At 37.6% G+C, this 6,677-nt stretch overlaps 1 protein-coding gene and 1 pseudogene across 1 annotated transcript in view; both read left to right on the forward strand.

Moving 5' to 3' along the window:
- The window catches only part of LOC105510919 (chromosome unknown open reading frame, human C8orf34), a 500,972-nt gene that overhangs the window by 177,341 nt on the left and 316,954 nt on the right, over nt 1-6,677 (forward strand). The window lies entirely within an intron of this gene.
- LOC105510936 lies at nt 3,194-4,018 on the forward strand (annotated as a pseudogene).

Raw genomic sequence — 6,677 nt, forward strand, 5'->3', positions numbered from 1 at the left:
CTAAGTAAGTGTAATGAAAATATAGATGCATATTTGATTCTATTTTTGGGGAGATGGGGGCAGAAATGGAGTTTCACTCTTGTTGCCCAGGCTGGAGTGCAATGGTGCGATCTTGGATCACTGCAACCTCTACCTCCTGGGTTCAAGTGATTCTCCTGCCTCAGCCTCCCAAGTAGCTGGAATTACAGGCATGCACCACCACACTCAGCTAATTTTGTATTTTTAGTAGAGATGGGGTTTCTCCATGTTGGTCAGGCTGGTCTCGACCTCCCAACCTCAGGTGATCCACTCAGCCTCCCAAAGTGCTGGGATTACAGGCATGAGCCACCGCGCCCAGCCCACATTTGCTTCTATGAAAACCCAAACAACAATAGCAAAACCTGCCCTACTGTAAAATACACACACCCACATGCATGTGCACACACATCATATTGTTTTTAAAAGTTGCCTGTGGTAGAAGAGATGATATGGGGGTAGAAATTAAAAAAAGGTAAAGAGAGGAGAAGATAGGGATAGAAGCTTGCCTCTTAGAATTTTGAATATTTGACTTTGGAACAATTTAAATATCCTATATAATTTAAAAACAAAGTTAAATCTTAAAACACTAATTTCTTATTATCCAAAACAAAATGAAACAAATGAGCACAACTGCATTTCAATTTTTTGCATAAATACGCTGAGATGAATTACTCTAAGCCATTATCAACAGTGATTTGATTGTCTCTAGTGGAAGGTACTCTAAGGACAGAGAGAACAGCACCACAGTCTGAAAGTGTTTTTAGTAATCGTGTTGTTAATGATAGTGCTGATATAATTATAATGAAACTGTTGTGTATGCTTTGCGTGATATACAGAAGAAGTACTTACGTTGGTATCTTTAAGAACTAAAATTTTTGGCATAGGGGAAAGGAAATATATATATGTAAGGTCAATAAATGTAAGTAAAAATATTACAATCCTGATTTCAAATCAGAAACATCATGAAGAACTCAGTATTTTTGTATTTTAAAAAATAAAATGCCCATTCTAGTGGCAGTGAGCACAACTAGAGCCCAGATAGTGTTTTCTAAATAGCATTTTCTTTTAAAAGGAACCAAGTCTCCTTGGAGAAATGGCTGAATTTGGGACTGTACTAAGAAAGTACAAGTTGAGTCTGGAATATCTTTTTTTAACAAATAACTTCGGGGGGTACATGTGCAGGTTTGTTATATGAGTGTATTGCATGACACTGAGGTTTGGGGTAGGAAAGATCCCATCAACCAGGTAGTGAACATAGTATCCAATGAGTAGTTTTGCAGCACTTGCCCCTCTTTTTCTCTCCCCACTCTAATAGTCCCCAGTGTCTATTGTTCCCATCTTTATGGCCATGTGTGCCTAATGCTTAGCTCCCACTTATAAGTGAGAACATGTGGTATTTGCTTATCTGTTCCTACATTAATTGGCTTAGGATAATGGCCTCCAGCTGCATCCATGTTGTTGCAAAGGACAGGATTTTGTTCTTTTTTATGGCTGCGTAGTTGGAATATTTTTTAGTGCCAGAAAGCAAAGATACATTCAAATAATGATGGGACTTGTCAAAAGGATACAGGAACCAGATTATCAGGGTTTCTCCTGGCAAAATCTGGGAAAATTCAAGCATAAAAAAAAAATGTTGATAATGTGTTATAGCCCATTAAATAAAATAATCCATATGTCCATACTGATATATATATACATCCATACATTAGGTGAAGGAGAATGCATAGTATACTACCAACGAATAAATTTAGAAGGAATGATGGAATTAGAAAGCCACAAATTGGCTACTGTCATAGTAGTTGATGTAGTCGGGTGTCAGCAAAGAATGTTAAAATTTGCAGGTAAAATTTTGATGAATTCCAAGATATTCCCCAGAAGATACTTATTAATTAACAAAAGGAGCCACTTTTCACTGGAGAAACCTGGATGATACCACCTGAACCAGGTGATCAAGGTTAATACCTTCCAGTGAGAGGAAAAACAACATCACGTGTCTTTTGATATGAAAAGAATGAAAAGAATACTGATACAGGATGTTTGTTTCATCCAAATCTCATGTTGAAATGTAATCCCCAATGTTGGAGTTGGGGCCTGGTGGGAGCTGATTGGATTGGGGGCAGATCCCTCATGAATGGTTTAGCACCATCCTCTTGGTGATGTTAGTTCTTGTTCAGTTAGTACATGTGAGATCTGGTTGTTGAAAAGTGTGTGTGACCTTCCTCCTCACTCTCTTGCTCCCGCTCTGGCCATGTGAAATGGTGGCTCCACAGAGCCTAGAGCCATGACTCCTGAAGCCTTCACCAGGAGCAAATGCCAGCACCGTGGCTCCTGTACAGCCTGCAGAACCATGAGTCAATTAAACCTCTTCTTAAAATAAATTACCTAGACTCAGGTATACCTTTATAGTAACAAAAATGGCCTAACATAAATATATCACTTCTGTGTTATTCTTTCCAAAGTGCATAACTTGCATATAATCATAAGCAAACACTGGAAAATACCAGTTGAGGGGCCTTCTAAAAAATAACTGGCCCATACTTTTCAAAAACATGAAGGTCATAAATCAAGGAAAGACTGAAAACTGTTTCAGGTTAAAAGACATTTTTTTTTTAAATGACAATTGAATGGCACGTGGGATCTAGGATATTCTTTTACTATGAACAACAGTATTTCAGATAATTGGGGAAATTTAAACAAGGTTGTGCATTAGTATTATATCATCATACTTTGATCATGTAAGAAAACGTCCTATACTCTAAAGTGTTTAGGGACAAAGGAGCATCATATCTGCAACTTACTTTTCAGTGGTTCTGAGGAAATTTTATATGTAAAGAAGAGAACACTCACCCCACACACATCCACCCTCACACCCACACCCCCTCAACATGCACACAGATGAGAGAGAAAAAAATGGTAAGGCAAAGTGTCAACCAAAATGGTAATGCAAAATACGAACCAACAATGTTGACATTATCACATTAACCATTAACATTCGGGCAAACCAGGGGAAGGGTATACAGTGTTTTTTGTTTTGTTTTGTTTTTTTGCATCTTTTCTCCAAGTCTGAATTATATAAAAAAAAATTTAAATAGATATTTCTCGATCTGAGCTGTCTGTAGAAGCCACTGCAGACAGGGAGGCAGAGGGAGAAGCTTGGGAAGAAGAGACATTTGCCATGGCTGAACACTTTAAAGAAATAATTAGATGTCCTACCTGTCCAAATGGTCTTGAAGAACCTGTGCAACTGAAATGTGGATACGTCTGCTGCCTCCAATGCATCAATTCACTGCAGAAGGAGCCCCACGGGGAAGGTTTATGGTGCCCCTTCTGCTCTGTGGTCTCTCAGAAGAACTTGGTCAAGCCCAAGTTCAAGCTGAGGGCGCTGGTTTCCACCATCAAGGAACTAGAGCTCAAGCTGAAATCAATTATAAAAATGAACCCAAGGATGAAGAAGTTTCAAGTAGATATGACCTTGGATGTGGACACAGCCAACAAACTTCTCACCATTTCTGAAGACCAGAGGAGTGTCCATGTGGGAATTTCAGCCAGAATAGGAAGGAGCAAGCTGAAAGGTTCACATTTGCACTGTGTGTCCTGGGTGCCCCTCCCTTCACTTCCAGCCACTTTACTGGAGGTCGATGTGGGCATTTGTAAGGAATCTGTGAATCGACAGGGGGACATTGTACTTCCTTCAGATCGAGGCTGCTGGACTGTAGATTCCAGAAAATGAAAGGTCTTTGCTGCCAGCACCATGGCTTTGCCTGTTCTCTAGGTGAGTCCCCAACTGCACAGAGTGGGAATTTTCGTGGATATAGGTATGAGGTTCATTTATTTTTATAACATTAGTGATGGGTGTCATATCTACACACAAAAAATTTCTTTTAGCCACTGCATCCATTGTTTGCTCATAAACATGAAACTCAAGATGGAGCTTTGCGAGTATCTGTCCTGTGATCAATCCAGACAATGCCAGTCCCCCAATTTATTCTGGGGAAAGTAAATAAACATTTGAACATAATCATCCATAGGAAGTTTCTGTATGCCCACAGCCAGAGCTAAGAATTTTCTGCTAGATACACATAGGTACAAAGGGATAGAAGGTAAAGATCAATTTTGTTGTCATGTTGCTTTCTTCAATAAGTAAATATTTTGAAATTTCAAAAAAGAAGATATTTCTTAGTTTATCCACTTATTACCAACCCAATAGAATTAGTACTCCGGGTGTGTGTCCACATTCTCGTCTTTAAGGTTTTATTTTGTTTTGTTTTGTTTTTTTGACGGAGTCTCACTCTGTCCCCAGGCTACAGTGCAGTGGCATGATCTCAGCTCACTGCACCCTCCCCCTCCCAGGTTCAAGCGATTCTCCTGCCTCAGCCTCCTGAGTAGCTGGAATAACAGGTGTATGCCAGCACGCCCGGCTAATTTTTTTATTTTTGGTAGAGATGGGGTTTCACCATTTCACATTAAGAGGAATCAGGTTCCTTTAGAATAATAGTTGATTCCAGGTCTGGAGCAAGGCATATACAAAAAGTGCCTGAAATAGCTATATCTTGTACCAGAAGGCAAGAACACTACCAAAGATCACTAAGATTGTGTCAAAAGAGCTCGCAGCTAGCATAAATAATCTTCCACTGGGAAGAGTTGAGAAGATTTAAAGATGAGTAAGGATAATAACCTCAATATAGTGAGTTACAGCAAATATTTTAAAATCCACATGTTCATCAAAAAGAAGCCTTCATTAATCATTTTTAGGGGATGTTAGGGGACCAAAGTTCTTATTTTAAAAAATTAGTAAAAGTAGAGGGAAAAAATCAAATATTTGATCTGCTTTTTCTATACAAGTTACACTTAAAGGTAGCCAAATATTTGAGGACGGGAAACTTCTCTTTACAGAAGTATTCCAGTATATAAATGAATGTAGAATGATGAAATTAGACAATTACCATTTGGCAATGGTTAGTATATTAATGGATCTAAGCAATAATTATCAGTGCTGCCAACATCACTGGAGTGGGACATTATGTGCCTCCAGATGAAACGATAACCATTCTCTCTCAAGTAGTATTGGCAAAAACAAAAACAACAGAAAACTTTAATCCAGATCTAACTACCAGTTTATGGGAATTACAAAGAGCAGAGGAACGTTTCAAACCACATAACAAGAATGTGAAGGGAAGAATACAGACTGTGGAAAACTTACAAGATAAAAAGCTCAAAAGGCCCAGGTTTCCTGAACAACAAAAAGCATAAGAGAAAAATGGAAGCGGAGGAACAGAAGCTATAGATTAAGAGAAATGTAATAATTAAGAGAAATGTATAAGAGTGTCCATCAGTTGCAATGTATGGAGTCTTGCTTAGCCTGACTTGTCCAAAGATAATTTTCCTAGATAAACAGGGATATTGGAAAACTAATTAGATATTTGTTTATATTAGAGTATGATTGTTATCTATGGTAATGCTATTACATTTGTTTACCAAAAAATGTACTTTTTAAATAAGTACGTACCAGAATATTTACAAATGATATGATGAATGAGATTTGCTTTGACATAATCTGGGCAGGGAAGGGGGAACGTGGAAGGAATGTGCTGTGTGGGGTGGGGGTCACATATAAAAATGAAGTGAGTTTACCCTTGGGTTGACAATTGATGAAAATGTGTGTGGGTGCAAAGGCATTCATTTATCTTTCCACTGTTCTATTAGTATGAACATTTTCATAATAAAGAGTAAAAAGTTTTAGATCATGGGTAGGATGCAGAAGATAGGAAAGAAGGGGAGAAAAGAGAATATTGGGCACCTGTTGGGAAGCATATGAGGTGCTTTTTTGATGTGCTATTGAATTTAGTTCTCAAAACGGTCCAGTGGAGTAGTTATGCTCTTTTTTTTTTCCAAATAAGAAAACTGAGGCTAAAGTCACTCAGTGATTTGCTCAAGATCTCAAAACTAGTAGTTGATAGATGTGGAATAAATATTCACCTCCTGGGTTCTGATCCTTCATTTGTGTCACTCCAAATAGTGTTAGACCCAGTTAGATCTGGATTTAATTCATTACTCTACCATAAAAGGGAAAATGAACTTCAGTATTATTTTAATGGCTTTATTGAAATATAATTCACGTATCATAAAATACATCCTTTTAAAGTATACGATTTAGTAGTTTTTAGGATATTCACAGAGTTGTGCAATCATCACCACAACCTAAATTTAGAACAATTTCATCATCCCCAAAAGAAACTTTATATCCATTGCAGTTACTCTCACTCTCCAGTCCCTCCAACTCCTCAGCCCTAGACAACCACTAATCTATTTTCTGTTTCTATAAATTTTTCTATTCTGGAAATTCCACATCAATGCAATCATATAGTATGTGATCTTTTGTGACTGTTTTCTTTTACTTAGCATAATGTTTTCAAGGTTCATCTATGTTGTAGTGTGTATCAGTACTTCATTTCTTTTTATTGATGAATAATATTCCATTGTATGGGTATGCCACATTTTCTTATTCATCAGTTGATGGATCTTTGAGTTGTTTCTACTTTTCAGCCATTATAAATAATGTTTCTATGAATATCTGTGTACAGGTTTTTGTATGGACATGTCGTTTCATTTCTTTGAGGTATATACAGAGGATAGGAAATGCTAGGTCATATAGTAACTCT

This window comes from Colobus angolensis, unplaced genomic scaffold, assembly GCF_000951035.1.
Source record: "Colobus angolensis palliatus isolate OR3802 unplaced genomic scaffold, Cang.pa_1.0 Scaffold194, whole genome shotgun sequence".
Taxonomy (NCBI): domain Eukaryota; kingdom Metazoa; phylum Chordata; class Mammalia; order Primates; family Cercopithecidae; genus Colobus; species Colobus angolensis.